At 33.2% G+C, this 27,225-nt stretch overlaps 1 long non-coding RNA gene across 1 annotated transcript; it reads left to right on the top strand.

Moving 5' to 3' along the window:
* The first annotated feature begins 389 nt into the window (after positions 1 to 389).
* LOC133183854 (uncharacterized) lies at positions 390 to 1,372 on the top strand. The gene is made up of 3 exons (XR_009720747.1): positions 390 to 475; positions 663 to 1,122; positions 1,286 to 1,372. It is a non-coding gene; the product is annotated as an uncharacterized LOC133183854 (long non-coding RNA).
* Positions 1,373 to 27,225: the final 25,853 nt, after the last annotated feature.

The raw sequence follows: 27,225 nt of genomic DNA, 5'->3' as shown, positions 1-27,225 counted from the left end.
AATATGTGACTGATAGATGTTGACTCTCCAAGATGTGGAAATGAACAGCTACAGCCAGACAGGAATTAGTGGAAACAAGTGGAAAAGACAAGACTGATGGACATTGACCTTCCAGGATGTGGAAAAGAGTAACTACAGCCAGACAGGAACTGGTGGAAACAACTGGAAAAGAATTAAGAGACTGATGGACATTGACCTTCCCAACAGCAAGACATATCAAAGTAGATAACTGTCACTCATCAGGTATGTGACATAATCAATGATCGAAGATCATTTTTGGAAAAGTACAGCAAAAGAATATTTGATCCTTGAACTATATTATTTAGATATGGTTGTTCTTTTCTTAATTTACTGATAGATGTATATTAACTTCTATTTAATATAGTGTGCTTTGATGATTTGGTGACAGTACCCAGTAGGAGACTCAGATGAAGTCATGTGGATGTGCTTGACATGAATGACTAGGATCCCTCAGGTATGTGAAAGTTACCCTTAGCAAGCCATTCTCTATGACCTTTGATTTCTCCCATTTACTTTCATTGGACCTTTTTATTACCTTTTTTTATTCTTTAAAAACAGAAACTAAAGGAGTCTGTAACCATTACCCGGCCTTTCACTTCTTTCCTGAAAAGTAATTAACACAAGACACTTGCATCTGACAGGTTGAAGAGGAGCCTTAGAAGGATGGTGTTGGTAAAGTTTTCTTCAACAATGTGGAGTAGAGCATTTACAACCTTTTAGGAATTGATGGGAGCAACTGAAAAATGCAATGCTGATGGATGTTGGTCCTCCCAAGATGTGGAAATAAGCAGCCACAGCCAGACAGGAATGAATGAAAAATAAAACTTGAAGAAGCAAACTGGAATTGGTGGAAACAACTGGAAAAGACATGACTGATAGACCTTGACTCTTTAAGATATGGAAATGGGCAGCTATAGCCAGACAAGATTTGGTCGAAAAACCTAGAAAAGGCGAGACTGATGGATGTTGACCCTTCGGAATGTGGAAATGAGCAGTTACAGCCAGACAATATTGGTGGAAACAACTAGAAAAGACAAGACTGATGGATGATGACCTTCCCGACAGCAAGACATATCATAATGGATAACTGTCACTGATCAGGTATGGGACATAATTAATAATCCAGGATCTTTTCTGACAAAGTACAGCAGAAGAACATTATGTTAGAGATATATAATATTTTGCTAAGATATGTTGTTCTTTTCCTAATTTCTGTTTATACTTATTTAGATGCTGAAGTATATTATTAACATCTATTTTACAGTAATCTTTGATGTTTTGGTGACAGTACCCTGTAGGAGACTCAGATAAAGTCATGTGGATGTGCTTGACATTATGAATGACAAGGAGCCCTCAGGTATGAGAATAAGTACCCAAGTATGCCATTCTGTAGGACTCTGTTCTTCCTTTCTACTTCATCAGTCCTAATGGTTACCTTTGTTTCTTATTCATTGATAGGAAATAAAAGTATTGAAGAGGCATATCCTTGTGATCATGTTTGGAAAAAGACAAAGAAAGATGACAATGCAGAAAGCCAGATCTGCATGTGCAGCACACACAAGCGCATCCAGTTTACAATGTTATAATTTGTGATTATCCAGAACAATTTTTTAGACATTTGTTTTGGAAATGGGTGTCTGAGTTGTAATAGGGTATGGGGTCGCCCACTCAGACACGTGGGTTTTCTCCGGGTGCTCCGGCTTCCTCCCACACTGACCCCCTTCTTTTTCTCTATGTCAAAGAGATAATTGTGTTATCTTTATTATTTTATGTAAATATCTTTTATCATCTAATCATTATTTTGCTATAATAATGTTATTTCATGTTGTGGTCTAATACATTCTAAAATTGTTTAGATGAAGTAGTTGAAGGCTAGTTGTAAGTAGACCTTGTCGATACCCTGGGGCATTACTGGTTGGAACTTCATGGTTCCTTCGCCGCTACGGTTGCCAGGCTGGCCTGGGGAGGAGGGGTTGAAAACGCGACTAGCTGTAGGCTCCTTTGTCTTTCAAAAAATCTTTCTTTTTTTCTTATCCAACATCAAAAAAATTATGTGTAAATGTTACAGAAGAAGTGGTTTTTATATATCATATTAATATTCCTGGAATGTACAACTACTTATTAAAAAGTGAGGGTGGATATAGTGACTATGAATTTATTGTGTAATGGATAATATACAATGTGCATTACTGAGGTGACTAGATATGTTGTAATTGTTAAGTACAGATTTATTTAGCTTATGTAGTTAGTATGTATAGTTGACAGAGATCGACTTAATGAATTTATTGTTCAAATGAGTATATATGCAATGTATTATTGATGTGACTGTGGATATAAAGTGATAGTAAATGTTAAATTGTGATTACCGTAGTGTGTACACATTTACTTAAGCTATTGTAATAAGGTGGTTAATGGTGACTAAGGATTTATTGTGTTATTGAATGTATATCAGCATGTATTGATGTGACTAATTATAATTCTGCAGAGAGAGTACATGTGAATGTTAATTGTAATACAGTAATGAATTATTAAGAAATGGTTTTGTGTTTCAAATATCTATGATAAAAAAAGCAGTATGATATAAAACCGGTATGATAAAAAACGAATAGTACTGTAGTGAAAATGTTAAATTGCATTTCAAACAGTGAATTGTGACTTAAGTTATGCAGTGATAGTACATGTAAATGTTAAAGTGTATTAATAGTAAATGTCAGACTGTGACAGTGAATGATGTATGTGAATAGTTATGCAGTGATATAGTACATGAAATTGTTAGAAGTAAATGTTAAATTGTGACAGTGAACAATGAATTGTGACTATAGTGTAATGTTAAATTGTCTGATCTCATTGGCCAAAGTTTTGCACAAAAAAAAAAGAAAAACAAAGAAACAAAAAAAAAAAAGCCAAAAAAAAAAAAAACAAAAACAAACACAAAAAAAAAAAAAGAAAAAAAAACATGAAAGGAAAAATGAAAGAAAAAAACAAGAAGAAACCAAAAAAGAAAAGCACTAAAAAGAAAGAAAAAAAGAAAGAAAAAAACACAAAACTTTTAATGCTGCCTGCTTGAAAAAACATTGCTTCCTAGCATTTATAGGATTTGTGTTTTTTCAAGCAGAAGGTTCCAAGCCCTTGAAAGCAGAGGAGAAGTTTTTTTGTGTACTAACACATACATGTAAAACATTACTTATGATATCCCAAAAGTTAATTCCTACATTCAGTTAGGGCCTGCATCAAGGTGGAAGTGCCCTTTAGTGTTCATTTTTAGCTCACCTGAGCTGAAAGTTCAAGTGATCTTTTCTGATCACATTTTGTCTGTTGTCAGTCTGTCTTAGCTGTTTATCTGTCTAGCTGTCAATATGTAAATTTTTCACATTTTGATCATCTCAAGAACCATCTGAGCCAATTTCAACTAAACGTTAACTTGCACAAAGGATCCTTTGATGAAGGAGATTCAAGTTTGTTCTAATGTTCGAAGGGCCATGCCCTCTTTCAAGGGAAGATAATTAAGAATTAGTATAAATTTGGTGGCATCTTTTAAAAATCTTCTCAAGAACCATTGGGCAAAAAAAGTTGGAACTTGTGTACTGTTTACATCTGTTGCAGGGTTTGTTACAATGAATATTAATTATTGTGGGTCTCCTGTTTCTGAATTTTACCCTTCAATTGGAATAAAAATTCAGGTTGCAAATTTACAAAATTTATTATGATGAAAATAATGAATAACAATGAACAACAAGACAATTATCAATAGTAATAATAAATTATGGGTCACCCGAAGATAAAAAGGTATACAGGTCTGACGGGTCACCTGTATAAATATATATTTACTAGGGATGTCAACGAGTACCCGGTTAACCAGGTACTCGATCGAACGTCCGAGTATCGAATACTAAAAATGGTACTTGGTTACTCGGAAGTATATTTTTTTCTTATTTCAAAGTACATATTTTTATCAAAAACTAATCAAAAAATTACTTAAATATTCATACGGTAATTAGCGTGTCCTCATCTACACCTGTAAAACACCTGTTATCACCTGTGGCTGTGTATATACAGTAATTAATGACCAATCATCTGGTACACAGCAGTTCTCTCCTATTGTGGTCCCTAATTTTTGGATGGCTTCAATGATTGTTTTCAGAAAACATCGTTTAAGTATGGTTTATTATAGTCAAATCGTTTTTAAATTATTTAATTAATATACGGTAGCAAAATCGGACATGCATAGAAATACAGCTACCCACTTCAAAAGTGAAGAAATATTTAGAAATAACTCAAGATTTTAAAAAAATTGAAAGTCAGTTTGCGTAGTAGGTTTAATGGGAAACAACTAAATTATGAAATAATTAGATTAGCGATCCCAAGAACGTCTTTTCCTTCTCTTTCGTTTGTCTAACATCACAAAACTGCCTAACAGATTGTCCTTTTGCGTTGATGAAATAGGTCCTAAACAAGAACTGTAAACCATTTTTATTTTTTTTATGCATTAATTGTGTCTTTTAAGTTTATTTGATAAATAAATTTGGTACCAAAAATCATTTCCCTTTGACTCAGTTGTTTATATACATTTATAAACGTGATAAAACAGCTTTGGGATTTAACAGAGCTTTACCGGGCTCAAGAAAATTATCACACTGTCTTGTATTTTCATTTTTACCGAGTACCCGGGTACTCGATCAGAAAAACGTCCGAGTAACCGATTATCAAAAATTGACCGATTTGACATCCCTAATATTTACATTTGCAAATGTTTTTCCTTATATAACACTATTTGAAGAAGGCGTTTTTACACCTGTGTAAAACAAGTTCATCAGGTGACCATAAATTAATTGTTTAGTCATAAACAATCTACATATTTTCATAGTGACGTCATAAGTAATCGACGTGTTCAACACATTCAATTAATACCGTTGAGTTTAAAAAAAAAAATAAATCATTTATGGGTTTAAAACTTTAGTACCTTACTATTTGTAATAAATCAGTCACAAATGTAAATATAAGTAATAAGGTATCATTTTGAAAGTTTTATCGGGATGTAAATAAGGGTTGGCATATGATCAAATCTAATTTCATTTTTCCTATGAGATCTCTTGTCCAGAGAATATCTTCTCTCTCCTTGGCCCAATCTGGCTCATACTTCATCCACAGAGTGCATTTTGGTAAAGGGTGTGCAGTGATCTTGAACCATGTTTCTAGGTCTAAGGTCAAGGTCATAGCAGAATTATATGAAAAATCCTTGTCTGGAGCATATCTTCTCTCCTCTTGATCAATGTGGCTCATACTTCACTCACAGAGTGCCACTGGTCAATGGCTATGCAGTGACCTTGAACAAAGTTTTTAGGTCAAGGGTCAAGGTCAAAAAAAGCCTCTCTGTTTAAATTTTTGTCCAGAGCATATTTTCTCTCTCCTTGGCCCAATCTGGCTCATACTTCACCCACAGAGTGCCTTTTGGTAAAGGGTGTGCAGTGACCTTGAACCATGTTTCAGGTCTAAGGTTAAGGTCATAGCAGAATTATATGAAAAGTCCTTGTCCAGAGCATAACTTCTCTCCCCTTGGTCCAATGTGACTCATACTTCACTCACAGAGTGCCACTTGTCAATGGATGTGCAGTGACCTTGAACGAACTTTCTAGGTCAAGAGTCAACTTCAAAAATAGCCTCTCTGTTTAAAATCTTTGTTCGTTGCATAATTTCTTTCCCTTAAGTCCAGTCAGCCTCAAACCTTACCAATTGACTTAGGGTATGGATCATTTGTGATCATTTGAGAGGATATGCAACAATTTTCATAGAGGATATGCAGCATTCGTGATTTTTGTGCCGTTTTTTGATGGAAGGTGTTGAGCACTCGTGATTTTCGTGCCATTTTTTATTATAACGAGGATAACATAGAAGCCCTTTAGACTTAAACAACACATCCCTTGATAGTACACAAATGTTCCTCTTCAAAATAAACCCTTTTCAGCTACCTTACACTTTCATGTTCATTGCTGAAAGCGGGGCCCTTTGAGATGGCCACCATCTCAATGATATCTAGTTGTGATTATTCTGTAAAAATTGTAATAAGATGGTTAATGGTGACTAAGAATGTATTGTATTATTGAATGTAAATCAGCAATTATTATTGATGTGACTAGTTCTGTGGTGAAAGTACATGTTAATGTTTATTGTTTGTATTACTAAATGTAAACTTGTGACAGTCAATGATGAATTGTGAAAAGTTAATGCTGTGAAAATACATGTAAATGTTAATAGTTATTATTTTAGTTAATGTAGATTAGTGACAGTGAATGGTGAATTGTAACTAGTTATGCAGTGAAAGTACATGTGAATGCTAATTGTACTAGAAGTAAATGTTAAATCGTGTCAGTGAATAAAAAATGTGGCTCAAGTAATGCAGTGAAAGTACTTGTAAATGTTAAATCAGTATTAAATGTTAAATTGTGACAGTTAATGGTGTATTGTGGCTTAAGTAATGCAGCAAAAGTACTTGTAAATGTTAAGTTAGTAGTAATTAAATGTTAAATTGTGATGGTGAATGATGAATTGTGACTAGTTTAATACAGTGAAATTACATGTTAATGTTAATTGTATTAGTAATTTTGAATAGTGCATTGTTAAATTTACTGATCTCACTGGCTAAAGTTTTGTGCAGTGTTAAAAAAATTCACAACCAAAGAAAAAGAAAAAAGGAAAAGAACACAAAAGAACAAAAAAGAAAAAAATGAAGGAAAAAAAATCCAAAAAAGAAAGGAAAAAAAGAAGCTAAAAAAAAAAAAGAAAGAAAAAAAAAAGAAGCCAAAAAAAGCAAAACAATAGATATATATGCACAAAACTTTTAATGCTGCCTGCTTGAAAAAACATTGCTTCTATTTTTGCATTAATCTTTTCAAGCAGAAGGTTCCAAGCCCTTTAAAAGCAGAGGAGAAGTTTTGCAATCTTGAAAAATCTTCACTCCTGGACATTAAACAGTCAAACGTTTAGCTTGATTTTAATGAGCATTAAATTGAGTCCTCTACCAAAATTATGAAATTCATGACCCAGAGTTTGACAGGACTTCTGGGGTTGGTGGAGCTCTATTGATCATATATTGCATAAACTCCTTAAAAATCTTCATTCAGCAGAGAAACTGTAAGTATATAGTTATGATGAGCTAGGATTCCACTTCCAAAATTGGGAAATTTGAGGCAGGTATTTTTAGGTCAGGGCATTGTTGATCATATAGTGAAAGTGCATTATTTCTTTGAAAATCTTCTTGTATTAAGCAAACAAAGTAAAGTGCATGTTTTGATGAGGAAAGGTGCCTCTTTCAAAGTTGTGAATATCTTGGCCTTTGGATCAGGGGTTCAGGTGTTTAGGGCTGAATCAGGGGGTGTGATGTTCAGGTGGAATTCTAGCAATTATAATGTGAAATGCATTTATTCTTTGAAAATCCTTTCTGCTCCAGGGCATCTGTGAGGCAAACAGAACACAATGTTGTAATGAGGAAGTTTTTTTTTAACCATATTTGTTTAATTGAACCACTGTTTTAAGTGTTTTGGTGCTGGGCAGGGCTCTATTGATCTTGTAAGAAAACTGTATGAGAAAACTGAGCTTATTTCCCTTTGCTAATCACCTATACACTTTAAACACTGAAATTAATAATGTACATGTATAATACAAAAAGCACATACTGGGTAGTTTTTAATGGCCAGGTAGACCTTCTCTGCATGGTGATAGTGACAAATGAGAGTGTATTATAAGCAAGTGCAAATAAAAAAAATTATCTACTTTAAGATTCGTTACAGAGTAGTAGTCATTAACTATTCTGTTCATCCCTGATCATCCTATTTTTCTTGCATTTGGGCAGCATATCTTTATCTATCAATTAATTTTTTTTTATATTATATGCTTCTATGGAACCTTTACTATGCTGCCCTAGACACCACGGGATGTAGAATAGCCGAGGATGAACCTTTACGATGTTGTAAATGTATATATACATACTCAAGTGACCGTTAAGGCCCTTAATTATGCCTCTTTCACAAACATACTTAACACAACTAATTTTTGACATCCCAAAAGTTCATTTTAACAATTAGTTAAGACCTGCATGCATCAAGATAGAGGTTTTTTATAATAAAAATATCCATGGCCCAAAGCCATTACATTCCTCCCTCCTTAGATTGTCTTCATGCTCTAAGACACAAGCCAAGTTGTTATTTGCACCTGCCCCCTGACACGCAATAAATGGACATACAAACAGACAGATGCTAGGCACTCTTCCATTAAAATTGCTTTAATATATGACAATTATCACTCGTGATTAAAAATATCCTTCAAGTCTGGAGTTGAACAAGGTCCTTCATTGCACATTTTTTTGGTTAGACATCCATAAGCCAGACATTAACCTATATTGTACTAGTAAAATTGATAAATGATGTAACTCAGATACATAGCAATTATATTGGCAACATGTGTCACCTAGTTACATTAGGCTTTTGAACCCTTTCTCAAAGTTTATAAATCAAAAATACAAATATGCATGAACACATATTATGGCAACACAGTTTTGCATTTATTTACATAAATATCAACAACAAAAGTTAGAATCTCTCAGATGCCCTGGACGCCACACTCCGCATGTTTCCATAGACATAAGAGGATGGGCTACTTGTGAAGAAAATTATAAAAACTGCAGGTGTATTTAACAAAGTATATGTATGTGTACAAGTATAACCTGTTATTTAACTTGACTAAAATAAAATTTCACCCTGTTAAGATTATAACAAAAATTATATTTTAATTTGCTTTTAAATTCAGTATATACAAGTACACTACTGTATATACATGCTCATGAAATGCACAAGAGATGAATTGTTTAAAAATCTATTACCTGTAACAAAATGAATGACTTATGCTCCCTCGACCCAGAGTAATCTTTAACAAATAAAACTAAATATATAAAATTTCATATTTTGTTATAAGATAATGTCTATTTGTGCTTACCTAGGATAAGATTATAAACTGCTGTTCTGGCAATCTTTATGTATGAAAAGGATCCTAATATGTGTATTTTCCTGAATATAAAAAAGAATTTATTATTGTCGTAATCAAGAGTTGAATTAAAAAAAAAAAGAAAAAAAACTACAGTAAATTGACAGAATGAATATGAAGCCTGAGATTCAAATGTCAAAGGTAATTGAAATCTCTCCTTTTTTTAATTTTTTTTTTAATTTCAATTTTTAGCTCACCTGAGCTAAAGCTCAAGTGACTTTTCTGATCACATTTTGTCTGTAGTCCGTCTGTCTGTCAGTCCGTCTGTAAACTTTTCACATTTCCGACTTCTTCACCAGAACCACTGGGCCAATTTCAACCAAACTTGCCACAAAGTATCCTTGGGTGAAGAGGATTCAAGCTTGTACAAATGAAGGGCCAAGCTCTCATTCAAGGGGAGATAATTAAGAATAGTGAAAATTTGTTGGCATGTTTTAAAAATCTTCTTCTCAAGAACCACTGGGCCAAAAGAGTTGAAACTTATAGGAAACCTTCTTTACATAGTGTAAGATTCAAATTTTTACCCTAACCCCCCGGGTTAGGGTGAGGTCACAATGGCGGATCAAATTTATACATAGGAATGTATAGGAAAAAATCTTTAAAAATCTTCTTCTCAAGAACAAAAAAGCCATGATAAGTCATATTGTCATGGAAGCATCCTCAGGTAGTGTAGATTCAAGTTTGTTCAAATCATGACCGGGGGGTTAGAGAGGGGCTGCAATGGGGGATCAAAGTTTTACATAAGAATATGTAGGAAAAAACTTGAAAAATCTTCTTAAAAATAGCACAGTCATGTTTAGTCACATTGATATTAAAGCATTCTCAGGTAGTGAAGATTCAAGTTTATTGAAATCATGACCCCTGGGGGTAGGATGGGGCCACAATGGGGGATCAAAGTTTTACATAGGAATATATAGGAAAAAATCTTTAAAAATCTTCTTCTCAAGAACAGCAAAGAATTGTTTAGTCATATTGATATGGAAGCATTCTCAGGTAGTGTATATTCAAGTTTGTTCAAATAATGACCCCTGGGGTATGGAGTGGCCACAATGGGGGATCAAAGTTTTAAATCCCCATAGAAAAAAATGGCGGGTCAAAGTTTTACATAAGAATATATAGGAAAAAGCATTAAAAATCCTTTTCTCAAGAATATCAAAGCCGTGATTAGTTATTTTGAAATGGAAGCATCCTCAGGTGGTGTAGATTCAAGTTTGTTGAAATCATGACCCCTTGGGGGTAGGGAGGGGCCACAATGGGGGATCAAGTTTTTACAAAGGAATATATATGAAACAACTAAAAATCTTCTTCTCAAGAATAGCCATGATTAGTCATTTTAAAATGGAGGCATCCTGAGGAAGTGTAGATTCAAGTTTGTTGAAATCATGACCCCCTGGGGATAAGATGGGGCCACAATTGGGGATCAAAGTTTTACATAGGAAATATAGAAAAAAAATCTTCTTGAGAACAGAAAAGCCATATTGTCATATATACATGTATATGGAAACATCATCAGGTAGTGTAAATTCAAATTTGTTCAAATCGTGAACCCTGGGGTTAGGGAGGGGCCACGATTGAGGATCAAGTTTTTACAAAGGAATATGTAGGGGAAAATAAGTAAATATTTTCTGCTCAAGAACAACCAAGCCATTTGTGATATTGATATGAAAGCATCCTCAGGTAGTTTAAAATTCACCCCCCCCCCCCCTTCCCCCAGTAAAATTTTCAATACTGAACTGATCTGTGCTTTTTCTTAGCCAATGTGCTCAGGTGAGCAATGTGGCCCACAGGCCTCTTGTTTTAAATTTTACCTTTGACATATGCATCTACATTTTCAAATAAAAATATCACTTTTATGACTACTCATAGTATACATATTAAGCCTAAACTTACGTGTCAGCTAACACAGTTCTGGTTTGGGTGACATTTTCTATTGTGAATTTTGTTTTCCCGTTTTTACCAGCAATCCTTCCAATGGCTCTTGACAAATGATCACCTTTTAGTGGTTTATCTGAAAGTCAATTTAATATTGCCTTAAGAACAAATGAAATTTATGCTGATAGTGACTGAAAAATATGGAAAGGAATGAAGCAATGAGTAACTGTTTATTCAAATTAAAGTTGTTTAAAATGTATTATAGTTTGAAACAAGAGGCCCAAGGGCCTTGAATTGCTCCTCTGATAAATTGTACAACCAGTATCACTTCTATTTGAAACCTCTAAGTATACTGTATATTTAAATAAAGCCTTGAAATTCCAAAAGTAAGTCATCATGACCTACTTTTTAGATAAAACACTCTGAGAACCCAAGATGATTCTAAGCCAATTAGTACCTGAGAGTAGGTCATGGTGACCTACTTATCACTAGTCATTCTTCGAGGACCCAAAGATGCATCAACTAACTAAGTTTCATAATTCTAAACCAAATAGTACCTGAAATATTTATAAAAAGCCATAAAATTTCAAAAGTAGGTCATGTTGACTTAGCCCTACTTTTCAGTTGACATACTCCGAGGACCCAAGATGCAACAACTGACAAAGTTTGATGATTATAAGCCAATTAGTATCTGAAATATTTAATTATAACCATAAAATTTCAAAGTAGGTCACAGTGACCTACTTTTCAGTTGACATACTTTGAGGACCCAAGATGCATCAACTGACAAAGTTTGATGATTCTAAGCCAATTAGTACCTGAAAAAATATTTAATCAGGTCACAGTGACCTACTGTTCAGTCGACATACTCCAAGCACCCAAGATGCATCCACCAACAAAGTTTGATGACTCTTAGCAAATTAATACCTGAAAATATTTAAATATAGCCATAAAATTCCAAAAGTAGGTCAGAATGACCTACATGTAAGTCGACATACTCCCAAAACCAAAGATGCATCAGCTGACAAAGTTTTATGATTCTAAGCCAATTAGTACCTGATATATTTAAATAAAGCCATAACATTTCAAAAGTAGGTCATGATGACCTACTTTTAAGTCAACTTACTCTGAGGACCCAAGATGCATCAACTGACAAAGTTTGATGATTCTAAGCCAATTAGTACACGAAATATTTAATTATAGCCACATAAATTGAAAAGTAGGTCACGGTGACCTACTTTTCAATCAACTTATTCCGAGGACCCAACATGCATCAACTGACAAAGTTTGATGATTCTTAGCCAATGAGTACCCGAATATTAAATTTTAGCAACATAAATTTAAAAGTACTTCACGGTGACCTACTTCTCAGTTCTTGTACTCCGAGAACCCAAGATGCACCAACTGACAATGTATGATGATTCCAAGCCAATTAGTACCTGCAATATTTAACTAAAGCCATAAATTTTTAAAAGTAGGTCACAGTGACCTACTTTTCAGTCAACTAACTCCTAGGACCAAAGATGCATCAACTGACAAAGTTTGATGATTCTGAGCCAATTTGTACCAGAAATATTTAATTATAGCCATATAAATTGAAAAAGTAGGTCACAGTGACTTACTTTTAAGTCAACCTACTTTGAGGACCCAAGATACATCAACTGACAAAGTCTGATGATTCTAAGCCAAATAATACCCAAAATATTTAAATATAACCATAACATTTCAAAAGTAAGTCACAATGACCTAGTTTTCAGTTGACGTTTTTGAGGACCCAAGATGCAGCAACTTACAAAGTTTTATGATCTTTATGATTTTTAAAATGTCCAAAATATACCTCTTAAACGCTTTGAACTTGAATGCCTGCAAAGTTCAAAAAGTAGAAAAGTAGATCACTGTGACCTATTTTTTTAACAAATATGTTTTATGGCCCCAAGATGCATCATCTTACAAAATTTAATCTAAACCTCTCAGTATTTGAATTAATGACCTTAAATGTTTTGAAAAAGATTAGCAATAAAATTCAAAAAGAAGGTCAAGATGAGTATCATATTTGGGGTATTAAAAATCTAAATAGGTAATAAATATTTTCTTGTATCAAACTGTTGATTGGTTCGAACTATCATGTAGTTTAAAATAATGAACGAAAAAATTGGGGTCAGTGATGTACATTTTTAGATAATAGCGTACAGCGGACTTCGGACTTCAGACTTTTCGAGCAGACTTTTCAAAGGGACCAGTATGAAAAATTGGAAATGTTCAAATTATAATGAATCAGCTGATATTGTGTAGGGCTCTAATAACTATTAATAAATTTTAATAAAAGGAATGGGGTGAAATTCTTATTTTCATTGGTTTGATTAGAAGGTTTGCAGAAAATTTATATGTATGTATGACAAACAAGTCATGCTACAATCTCAGCTATGATTGGTACAGAAGTTACAAAGGCAGCTCACATCTATTAAATGAATCCTGTGGAGATATTGAAATCACTACAAAAAATCACTATAACTATAGACAAGAGGCCCAAGGGCCTTAACAGTCACCTGAGTATAATACAACAATTTAAAGGATGCATAGAGTATAAAATGAACTGAAAGGTAAAGCTTTGTTGCCCAAAAGCAAGAAAAATAGGGTGATCAGGATCAACAAAATAATTAGTCAGTATTAATTAACATTTCATAAATTATGTTCTAATCTGTTCCCTATTTATCACTATCGCCACACAGTATATTAACAAATTATCAATGCTTCTATACTGTTTTAATCCCTTGTTGAAATCTCTTACATTGGCCTCTCTTGGTCTTTGTTGAACATTTAATAAGACAAGTTATTTTTGTCTCATTTTTATTTATCTACTACTTACAAGTCTACCTGATCATTAAAACTAAGAAAGTACTTTTTGTATTATACAATAAAAATTCTTGCACAATTCTCTTATTCTGTTTACCTTTCAAGTACATTATTTACAGTGATTAATTATCAAAAGTAAATGGCAAAGGGGAATAACTCCTCTCAGTAGATTACAAATTAATAGAGCCCTAGCCAGAACACTTGACCAAATAGTCCAGATGATGTTCAAAAATCTGGTAAAAATACCCTTCCTTATTAAAACTTTTACTCTGTTTGCCTCAGATATGCCAAGGTGCGGCAGATATTGTTAAAGAAATAATGCATTTTTACTACAGATTCACTATATTATCAATAGAGCCTCCCCCCCCCCCCCAACAAACAGCAGAGCCTCTGACCCTGGGACCCTAAATTTGCTCATCATAACTAATCACTTTGTATATCTGCTTAACACTAAGGAGCAGACAGGATTATTTAATAGAATTAATGCATTTTCACTATATTATGAAGGAGAGAAAATGAATCAATAGATGTATATTTACGAAGAATACTGACTTTGATTTGTAAAAAAAAACATGAAAGGGAGTTACATAGAGGTATTTTAATTACTTGAAGAAAGAAAATTTTTATTCTCATTACTGAAACTGTAGTATTTTTCTTGCAACCACGTGCAAAGACGATTATTAAAAATGGCGGCTGGCTTCTTAAATTTGAAGAAAATTGACCCGGTAACTCTTGTTACTTCCCCAAAATGGAAAAATTGCAAACCAACAAACTGCTTAGAAATTTATGACATCCCTTTAACCCCAAACAAACCTCATGGAAAGGGTGTAAATGCTCAAGTTGAAGTTATTGACATGAATATTTACGAACCTGCGGCAAAGATGACCGCATTTCGTGTAGCAAGTAAAGAACGTCTTTTACACTGGATCCACTGTCTGACATTCCGCTACCACATTGAACTGGGTAACAATGAAGACTACTTAGTTGAATGGACGGATAGACTAAGCAAACGGAGTGACAAAGTACATGATGAAATACAAATCAGAATCTTGAAGAACGATGACTCTAACCAAAAGTTTGTTACAATTCATGTATTTTTAACAACATTTCTTGTGACAATCCAAGGTACCCTTTTCACAAAATGGGCCACTGAGGAATTTGAATACCTTAAATCAATTGTTGAAGCCAGCACTCAACATGCTCAACAGACACATGAGAAAGAGTTACTAAATACACCAAAAAGGACATTCTCTGTTGATTGCCCAATAACAGATAATCATCATCAGACGGAGAAGGTAGTACCAAGGCTGGTGACACCGAAATCACCTGCTGATCTACTTCAATCGCCTATAGGAAATACATCCTACATGCCTCTTCAAAACATTGAAACAAATCTTTGCAAAATGCTTAAAACATTTGAAGAAAAACTTGATAAACTCAGTGTGTCAGTTAATTCCATCCAAAATCAAATTCACACAATCGCTAACCAACAGAATGAAAAACTTGATAAACTCAGTGTGTCGGTTAATTCCATCCAAAAACAAATTCACACAATCGCTAACCAACAGAATGAAAAACTTGATGAACTCTGTTTGACAGTTAATTCCATGCAAAATCAAATCCATACAATGGCTACTCAACAAAATGAAAACAGAAATCTGAGAGAAAGTATGTCAGCAGAGGTTTCAAGAACTGATCTGAAAGATTTGCAAGGTGAAAACAACTCCCTGAAAAATGAACTTTGTAAAGCAAAAGATGAACTAAACAAATTACAAATTGAAAATACTACCCTATTATCAAAAAAGTTGGAAGAAATGCCAGAATGTGATGACTCGATAAGTGATGCAGATGGAAATTATGAAGTAGCAATAAGTACCCAAAACAGATTTGATCATTTACTAGAGAATACCATTGAGATCATTTTTGATTCACATGGAAATGGACTTGTTGCAGAAAAAATTTACAAACATCAAAAGGTACATATCACTGTTCTTGGCCAAGGCAAGAAAAACATTGATGGTGCATCTGAGCACCTGAATCAACTTCAATACTCGCCAAATCATATTGTAATTGGAGTGGGATGCAATGATTTAGCCAACAAACCTACATCGATGGTTATAGAGGATATGAACCGAATGTTGCAAAAAATCTCACCCGATGTTCGTGTGCACTTATTCAAAGCCTTTGAAAGAGTACATGACACTGAATTTAACCAAAGAGTATGTCACTACAATTCAGAGCTGGTAAAGCTAACGGAGAAGTTCCAAAATGTGTGTATTATAAAATCTGATAACATTCATGGAGGAAGACTTGACCTATATGCACGCGATAAAATACATCTTAACCAAAAAGGAAAAACCGCCCTTGTCAGAGCCTTGAAACTCCACCTCAATCCTGAGATCGGACTAAAACCGTACACAAGTTATAGTCAGAATTTACACAATGCCAGTACAAGAAAATTTAACAACCAGCGAAATTGGAAATACATGGGTCCTCCTCCTCCACGTAAGGATTCCAGAAACTCCCAACGACACCAGAGGGAATTCCGTGAACTGGTGCAAAGGCTAGCACAATTAGTGTAAAAATAGAAAAGAAAAAATGTTTATGTTCATTTGTATTTTGAAAAATATCATGAATGAAGTTTGAATTTTCACTGTACAAATAACAAGCAAAATTTATGTCAACATTTATTGTTAAATTTTGTAAGAGTTGAGAATTTCCACTGCATATATAACACATTTTTTCAAATGTATAATTATGATTATATAACAGGTCTAGTCAGTAGTTCCAATATATTACAGAATGCTCAATATTGCTTACTGGAACATTCATAGTTTTAGTAAATCAAAATTTGATGATAATATTGAATTTTTCAGTTCTTTATGTCATAATTATGATGTTATTTGTTTTTCTGAAACCATGCAGGATTCACCACACAATCTTCCAGGATTTGCTTCTCCCTTTGTACTAAATGCCAAAAAAGTAAAAAAGAAGGGCAGAAAATCTGGAGATCTTATGGTATTTGTTAGAAAAGAAATTTATAAACATTTTACTAAAGAAAAAGAATCTGATAACTCCTTATGGATAAGAGTAGAAAATGTTATTATTCCAAACTGTAGATCACAAACACTCTACTTGTGTTTTTGCTATGTCAAACCATATAAATCAAAAGATGCATCTGAAAATATATTTTCTCAAATTACTACTGAAGTTTCCCATTTTCAGTCACTTGGAGAAGTATTTATAAGTGGAGACTTCAATGCACGTACTGGACATCTACTTGATTTTATTCCACATGATTCTATAAATGAAACATTTTCTGACTGCCCTGTGCCTCTAGACTATTCACCCGACTCTGTTTTACCACGCAATAATACTGATAGTCAAACCAATCTACATGGTGAACTTTTAACTACTCTGTGTAAAACTTTAAACCTTAGAATTCTTAATGGAAGATTCCTTGGTGATTCCCTTGGTTATTGTACATTTTATAATTTTAATGGTTCTAGTTGTGTTGATTACATGTTGGCTACCAGCCATGTTTTACATAATGTACTGTATTTCAATGTTATGCCACCTTCAGAATTGTCTGATCATAGCATTATTTGTACTAGATTTAAGTGTGGTGCTTTTAATTGCCCAGTTAAATGTGAACCATATATTGAATGCAGATCTACCCCCTTGAAAGGACAGTACATTTGGTCTAATCAATGTAAACTTGCTTATCAAACAGCCCTTGTTGATGTAGAAAGCTCTAACAGCCTAGTTGAACTTGATAAAAGTCTAAATGAGAAAGACATTAGTATTGATGATATTAACAGTAAATTAACTAAAATATACTTAACAGCTGCATCTAAAACCCTTCTCTTTAAACCACCAATATATAATTGTAAAATAAGAAAAAGAAAACCAAAACCTTGGATGTCTAATGATATATCTCTACTAAAAAGAGAAGTCCGCAAACTTGGAAGAAGAATTCAAATGAATCCAAAAGATTGCAATTTATTACAGGCTTTCACAAATGCTAAACGAGAATTTAACAGAATGAAAAAGAAATCAAAACATGAATTTTATAAGACAGTAACTGACAACATCGACAACCTAAATCAGAACAATTCAAAAGATTTTTAGAAGGTCCTAAATAAAAATAAAATTAAGCAAAACTCAAATTCTTCCACTCCAGGACTTCAAGCATTTATGAATCACTATCAAAACTTACTGTGCTCTAAGGGCGATAACTCCTGTGAACATGTAGTTGAATCTGAAATACAGAAACTTACTCCCCTTGACTATCCTTTCACATACAGTGAAGTCAAGCTTGGCATTAAAAATCTAAAAACTGGTAAATCACCTGGACAAGACCTAATACTCAATGAATTTATTAAAAGTGGTTCAAGTACACTTCTAAATATATTAACAAAACTTTTTAATAAAATTCTTTTTTCTGGGGAAATACCCGAAGCCTGGAATTTGGTACAAATAACTTCTATTTATAAATCTGGTGACCCATGTAACCCATCAAACTATAGAGGATTAAGTGTTACAAGCTGTATGGGTAAACTTTTTAATGGACTTTTACAATGCCGCCTAAATTTGTACTTGGAAACAAATGACCTTCTGAGTAATTATCAATTTGGATTCAGAAGAAACCACCGTACCACAGATAACATATTTATCTTAAAAACTCTTATAAATAAGTACTTAAAATATAAGAAACAAAACATTTATGCATGTTTTGTGGATTTTACCAAAGCCTTTGATACAGTTGATCGAACTTTAATGTTACACAAACTATACCAAAAGGGCATAGGTGGGAAATTTTACAATGTTATAAATAATATGTACTCAAACACTAAATATTGCTGTAAAGATGAATCTTGCTATAGTGAACATTTTATAGCTACACGCGGGGTTAAACAAGGAGATAATCTTTCACCAACACTTTTTAATATATTTATTGATGACTTCTACTCGCAGTTAGTTAATTATAACACAAACCCTCCTGAATTACAGAATATTGATGTCGGGCATTTATTCTTTGCAGATGACTTAATTCTCCTCTCTACTACTAAAGAAGGTCTCCAAAACTCAATAGACTGTCTCTCAGAATATTGCATAAAATCAAAATTGACTGTTAACCTTGATAAAACTAAAGCAATGATTTTCTCAAATAAGAAACCTGACACAGCTCAACATTGTTTTTATTATAATCATTCAATAGTTCATCTTGAACATGAATATAAATATCTGGGAATTATTTTTACTTATAATGGTAAACTTAAGTATGCAGCTGAACACCTAGCTGACCGTGCAAGAAAAGCTTTTTATGCAATGAAACACTCTTTACCATTTCATAACAGCTTATCTGTAAAAACTCTTTTAAAACTATATTCTTCACTTATTGAACCTATCATTTTGTATGGTTCTGAGATATGGATTTCAGACTTTAATATTAATATAAACAATTGTGATCAACTACCTTTTGAAAAGATACAGCATTTAATATTTAAAGACATCTTGGGTGTACAGAAAAAAGCTTCAAATTTAGCCATTAAATATGAGCTAGGAACACTTCCTATTTGTTGCAAAGCTTTCATCTCTATGTTTAAATATTATAAGAGACTAAAAAACCATAATAATAAAAATGGAATTAGAAATCAAATTCTTATTGCTGCTTTCTTAGAAGATGACATTCTGTATAATAATGATGTAAAGGATAATTGGCAGAGTCAGATTGATAAATTAAAAAAGAAACTTAAACTTCCATCATTAGATATCACTGATAGCACATTTAGCAGCTACTTGAAGAATTTCTACATAAAAAATGTTAATTTGCAACTTCAGAACATTGAATTCACCAAATGTGGTAAATTATTATTTTACAGTCAAATTAGAAAGAACTATGAATTACAAGACTACTTGAAATTTCCAATTAATAAATCTGTACGTTCTAAATTAACAAAACTGAGAATTTCTGCACACCCTTTAGAAATTGAAATTGGCAGATATTCAAAGCCTTGTATCCCAAAAGAATCTCGTTTTTGTCACTATTGTAAAAATGTTGTAGAAAATGAAATACATTTCATATATGACTGTCCTATATATAAAGATTTGCGAAAAAAGTATTACCCTTTGAACATCTATAATTTAAATGATAACATGTTGAAGGAAAATCATTGTAAAGTACTTTGTAATCCTGACAATGCAGTTCATTCTAGAAGGCTGTGCGAATTTTTACATGAATGTTTTGAATTGCGTTCTAAAAATAGAGCACAATAACATATATTTAATGCATTAATTAGTTTATCTCTGTCCATATTATACTGTTTATACTATTTGCATAATGATTATGTATAACTTCAAGTTGTAAAAGTAGTTGACTTCACTGATTTGTACACTTGCATGTATGTATGTACTTTAGTATATGTTTTAGTAATCTGAAAACACACTGTATTTTTCATTTTGTTTGTAACATGGTTGTATGCCAACATGTTTGGTGAATCAATAAATTGAATTGAATTGAATTGAATTGAATATTATCAAGAGCCCCACCTTTACACCAGCACATCTGATCCAGGGGTCATGAAATTCACTACTCTGGAAGAAGCACTCTTGCTCATCATAACTATATACTTAGCTTCTTTGCTTTTTAACCAGAAGCAGAAAAGAATATTTTCAAAGAAATTTTGCTTTTTCACTTTATAATCAATAGAAGCCCCCCCCCCCCCCCCCCGAACCCTTGAACCTGGGGTCATGAAATTCACAATTTCTGGAAGAGGCATTCTTGAATATTGTAACAATGTACTTAGTTTGTTTGAAAAATACCCAGGGGGCAGAGAAGAAGATTTTCAAAGAAATAATTCACCTTCACTAAAGGATCTATATAGCCCCGCCCTAGCACCAGAACTCCTGTCCCCGGGCCATGAATTTCACAATTTTGGAAGAGGCATCCTTGCTTTTCATAACAATGTACTTAGTTTGTTTAAATAATACCTAGGTGCAGAAAAGAAGATTTTTAAAGAATTTTTTTTTAAAGAATGGTTGTATGCCAACATGTTTGGTGAATCAATAAATTGAATTGAATTGAATTGAATTGAATATTATCAAGAGCCCCACCTTTACACCAGCACATCTGATCCAGGGGTCATGAAATTCACTACTCTGGAAGAAGCACTCTTGCTCATCATAACTATATACTTAGCTTCTTTGCTTTTTAACCAGAAGCAGAAAAGAATATTTTCAAAGAAATTTTGCTTTTTCACTTTATAATCAATAGAAGCCCCCCCCCCCCCCCCCGAACCCTTGAACCTGGGGTCATGAAATTCACAATTTCTGGAAGAGGCATTCTTGAATATTGTAACAATGTACTTAGTTTGTTTGAAAAATACCCAGGGGGCAGAGAAGAAGATTTTCAAAGAAATAATTCACCTTCACTAAAGGATCTATATAGCCCCGCCCTAGCACCAGAACTCCTGTCCCCGGGCCATGAATTTCACAATTTTGGAAGAGGCATCCTTGCTTTTCATTACAATGTACTTAGTTTGTTTAAATAATACCTAGGTGCAGAAAAGAAGATTTTTAAAGAATTAAAACATTTTCACTTTATAATCAATAGAGACCCACCCTAATACCAGAACCCCTGGTCCAGGGGCCATGAATTTCACAATTTTGGAAGAGTCACCCTTGCTTATCATAATTATGTATTTAATTTGTTTCAATAATACCCAGGAGTAGAGAAGATTTTCAAAGAAATAATGCGGACTTTCACTATGTGATCTATAAAAAGCCCTGCCCTAGCACCAGAACCCCTGACCCTGGGGCCATGAATTTCACAATTTTGGTAAAGGGCTCAATGCTTATTACAATCATGCCAACAGTTTGACTGCTTGATGTCCAGGAGTAAAGAAGAAGATTTTTAAAGATTGCATTAATTTTGATGGTTTTGGCCCCATCCCTCAGGCCCCAGGGGGGCAGGGGCCACGGATTTCACAAATTTTGTTCCCCTTCACCCATAGATGCTATATGCCAAAATTTATTGAAATTGGTTCTCTGGTTCCAGAGAGGAAGCTGAAAATGTTCAAAAGTTTACAACCGATGAATGAAGCACGACGAAGGACAAAAAGAGATAGCAAAAGGTCACCTGAGTAACTCAGAAATCAAAATCTAGAGATCAGGAATCTGCATCAATGTTTCCTGGAAAGTTAAATGTATAGCTCTATCATTCATTAGGACCGTTTCCTATTTTTCCTTTAATTCTTTTTTTCTTTCTAAGGGGAGTGTTAAAATACACAGGCCAAAAAAAAATTAAATCTTAAGAAGTTAAGGATGCAATTAAATAATGCCACAAAAACTCCTGATTCAAGGGTATTCTATTGTACAAAAGCATCAGGATTCTAACCTTGTTCAGGAGGTGTCGCCAGACAAGTACTAGTATTGCTCACAATACGTACCTATTATAAAGAAAACTTAAGTTTTATATATAATTAATAAATAAAAAATAAATATAATTAATGTGTCAATAAAAAAAATGTGCAAAACAGAGTAAAGCTGTTAATCTCAGTAAATCATAAATAATCTACATCAGCATCCATTTTTCTTTAACATTGAAAATAATATGGATTCGAAATAATACAAGAGGCCCATGGGCCACAACAGTCACCTGAGTAACTATGCCCTTTCCTTTCTTCATCAGCAGATTCTTTTTCTTACATATTCTATGTAAAACTTTGATAACTTTTTATGGCCCCACCCTACCCCTGGAGGTTGTGATATGAACAAATTTCAATATACATACTTGAGGATGCTTCCATATAAATATGATTAGTCATGAATTTGCTATTATAGAAGCACCCTCAGGTAGTGTAGATTCAAATTTGTTCAAATTTAGGCTGTGTAGGGAGGGGCCACAATGAGTGATCGGAGTTTTACATAGGAATACATAGGAAAAAAATCTTTGAAATTCTTCTGCTCAAGAGCAGCAAAGCCAGGATTATAGTAATATTGAATAATTTGATATCAAGCATCCTGAGGTAGTGAAAATTCATCCCCCCCCCCAAAAAAAAAACTTTTCAATACTAAACTGATTTCTGCTTTTCCCTAGCCAATGTGATCAGGAGGTGAGCGATGTGGCTTATGGGCCTCTTGTTTTGTTTTGACCTATAAAGCAAGAGAGATCTTTTTAAGTCATAGGCAGTTATGATATAAAATTTCAGTGCAAAAGCTCAAAGGGAGTTATCGTCTGGAAACCCTTATACTGTGAAATCACATATTTTCATAGGGGAAAATTGTACAGGTTTGAGGAAAAAATAATGTTTATGTGGGATTTGACTTTGTGGTTGGAGAAGGTTAAGTAGTCAAGTCTATGAAATTTTACATTTGGTGGTGGAAATAAATTTTTGGGTTTCTTCATACCTCGAAAAACTACGAAAGCCGGATAGGCTCAATTTTGTCAAGATAAATAAAAATTAACTCGTTATAACGAGATAGTTATCTCGTTATAACGAGTTAGGATCTCGTTATAACGAGATAATTATCTCGTTATAACGAGTTAGTTATCTCGTTATAACGAGTTAGTATCTCGTTATAACGAGTTAGTTATCTCGTTATAACGAGTTAGTTATCTCGTTATAACGAGTTAGTATCTCGTTATAACGAGATAATTATCTCGATATAACGACTTAGTTATCTCGTTATAACGAGTTAGTTATCTCGTTATAACGAGTTAGTATCTCGTTATAACGAGATAATTATCTCGTTATAACGAGTTAGTAATCTCGTTATAACGAGTTAGTTATCTCGTTATAACGAGTAAATTATCTCGTTATAACGAGTTAGTATCTCGTTATAACGAGTTAGTTATCTCGTTATAATGAGATAATTATCTCGTTATAACGAGTTAGTTATCTCGTTATAACGAGATAGTTTTCTCGTTATAACGAGATAATATTCTGAATAAAAATGGCTGTAGGTTTTAATGCCACTGAATTTTTAGCTAGTAATTATCAGTCAAATTCAACTTGAACAATTTATAAATGGTAGAAAATTTAATTTGCTCTGGGGTTTACTTATGATTAAATCTTGAACTATCTCGCTGTCAATAATCCTACTTTGATAAGTATAGCAACTCTAAGCGAACACATTTACACATTAATTCTGAACGCCTCCTCAAATTGTTGCATTAGAACCCGATATTTTTCTTAAAATAATATTGCCAAATATACTTGCTTCAAACTTTGGCAAATTATTTATGACAACTATTTCTGATGAATGACACTATTTCGACATGTTTTGGACGACTTATACACTTTCATATATCAATTTCTATTCCGCTAAAATTAAATATCAGAGACAATATAAGTGCAACATATCGTAGGCATTTATGCAACATATATATACGATTACAGTGCGATACATATGTTGTTTTTGAGATTCAAAAATATTTTGAAGAAGGGGGATGGTGAGACATCAGCAGTTAGATCATAGGCGTAGTAATGGGGGGGGGGGACTAATGTCCCCACCACCACTTTTGAAAAGGGGGCGGTCAAGAGTATCTTTGTGGCCCTTCCTCCATATTTTTTTTACCTGAGTAAATATCTCCCGAAAATAATGACGAATACTCGTAGCTGGGATATCAAATCTCTTTTTTTCTCTTAGCTTGTCAAATATTTTATTTGGTTTCACACCCCCCCCCCCCCCCCGAACTTTGTGACTAAGCTTATGCAGATTGTCCAAAATGATGAGGAATGATGAAGCAAAAATGATATTACGTCCTTCTAAGTAATATAAGACGTGAGATTTGATCTGCTGATATTGACATTTTACCTAATATTCTGTCATGATTCACTGTTTATATTTTTTGCGCGGGGGGGGGGGGGGGGGGGTCCAAGCTGTGGAGATTCACGTAGACCTATTTGAGATTTACGTCTATTTGGCGGATCCTATGTTTACCACATGGTGACAAAACATCACCAGAGTTTAGAACACGCAAAAAAAAGTTTACAGAGTTTACAAAGCCAGTTCACTTTTATAATCTTTTTAATTAGGATTGATCAACGAATAGAACTAATACTATACATGTATATTATTAATAAAACATTGAAGCAATGTCGTTAATTATTTTCCTCATCACAATATCACAATATTTGTTATGTATACTTTGCATGCAAGCATATAATTTTTATTTCAAAAAGAGATTGATGTTTTTTTTTTTTTTTGGGGGGGGGGGGAGGGGAGGGGGGTATAAATAGAGGATATTCAATGTTTTGTAGTTGATATGGAATTTATTTCAAGAGTAGGACAGGATTTTTTTTTTTATTTTCACGAGTGAAAATATCAAAAATCCTGTCTCACGATACAATACATATTTCTAGGCATAATTTATGCTTGAAATACACCTTAATTAATGCGTATCCTATTGTAAACTTTAGATATTAAACTTTCATTCTATCACAAACATGTCAACTGTTTCTACTATTGTCAAAGTGAGGCATGTGATTTTCCTACATGTACTACATTTCAGCCTGATGACCTTCATCTTTTTATTGTGGCTTCCGTAGAATAAAGAGCCCCAAAAGTTTTTTATTCTACCACATTGATGATTGCGCTTAAAATACATATTGTACATGAGATTTCATGCCAAATTGGTAAATTAAAATGTTTCTTTCTTTTAATAAACAAAAGAAATATATAAATTATTAAGTGATAAGTACAGTATTAGTTCTTGAAATTCATCATATTTATTATTGCGGGGAAGGAGGGATTGAAGATAAAAACAACGTGAATTTATTTTTTTTGTCAGACATTGAATTTTGATCTTGCCCTGCCCCTTTAAGGCAATAAAAATGAACTGGTATTTCTTAATTGTTAACAGGCAAGGAATTTCCAAAATGTGGACGTTAAAGCCTAACAAATAGTATCATATCGACATTAGTAATTCGGAATATATAAAATAATGGGATTATTTCTATGAATTTTCTATTGCGACAAATAATACGAAAAAATTATCATAATTTTAACATAGTCAAGAAAGCTTGAACAGGCCAGTTAAATCAGCCAGAATATATCATTTTTTTCTGATCTCCTTGTACAAGTTGACAACATTTTGACGTTATATCCATTCCATTTGAAGATGACACTAATTCTATTTTGCAATTTTAAGGTTTAACACAACAACATGAGGCGGTCATAAGTTTCCGTATATTTGTCTTCGGTCTTTTCAATGAACAATACTAATCAAAAGCATAACACAAAAACTAGTATACTGTTGTTCCATAAAATCTTTATCAGGCACACTTCAAATAAATTTGATCGACTCGCTTCTGTTTATTTCCTATAAATAATAGTACATGTATATTCTTTACTTAGATATATTAACTCTTTAGATCAATTTTTATCTCGTTATAACGAGATAATTATCTCGTTATAACGAGATAACTAACTCGTTATTAGGAAATGTTAACTCGTTATAACGAGATAATTAACTCGTTATAACGAGATAACTAACTCGTTATAACGAGATACTAACTCGTTATAACGAGATAACTAACTCGTTATAGCGAGATACTAACTCGTTATAACGAGATAATTATCTCATTATAACGAGAAAACTAACTCGTTATAACGAGATAATTATCTCATTATAACGAGATAACTAACTCGTTATAACGAGGTAATTAACTCGTTATAACGAGATAACTAACTCGTTATAGCGAGATACTAACTCGTTATAACGAGATAATTATCTCATTATAACGAGATAACTAACTCGTTATAACGAGATACTAACTCGTTATAACGAGATACTAACTCGTTATAACGAGATAATTATCTCATTATAACGAGTAACTAACTCGTTATAACGAGATACTAACTCGTTATTACGAGATAATTATCTCATTATAACGAGTTAAATATTTTTTTGTCTTGTCAAAAATGAGCCTATCCGGCTTTTGTAAAAAACAATGAAAAACCCACAAAAAAATTTGTGATTTTAAAGTTTGCAATATATTGATTTCTGACCTTTATCTTTTGATCTCAAAAATCAAGAAGGGTCTTGTTTAAGATGGGAAGTTATGATACAACACATCATTGCAAAATCTCAAAGAGAACTAGAGTTATCATCTGAAAACCATTTTAAGCAAAATATGAATTTATGACCTTGACCTCAATTTCAAGAGGGATCTTCTTTCATTCGATATAAAATTTCATAATAAAAGCTAACTGTCATAAGGACACTAAGAGTGTTTCATACAGACAGAATGGCAGACAGACCAAGATTAATATCCCCAGACTTAAAGTTAAAATGGGGAACAATAAACATGTTTTCATTGGCTCAAAAAAAATTTGAGTCTAAAAATTACAAAGCTTTAGTTTTCTCATTGCTTTTCAACTTTGTGATGACTGTGCCTTGCATTCATTTCAGTAATGGGTAAAGATATGCATGTATAT

Source organism: Saccostrea echinata, unplaced genomic scaffold (genome assembly GCF_033153115.1).
Source record: "Saccostrea echinata isolate AGI-Se365-2 ecotype Australia unplaced genomic scaffold, CSIRO_AGI_Sech_v1 ptg000009l, whole genome shotgun sequence".
NCBI classification, from domain to species: Eukaryota; Metazoa; Mollusca; class Bivalvia; order Ostreida; family Ostreidae; genus Saccostrea; species Saccostrea echinata.
The sequence above is the reverse complement of the archived record's forward strand: the minus strand, read 5'-3'. Positions and strand labels throughout refer to the sequence as shown.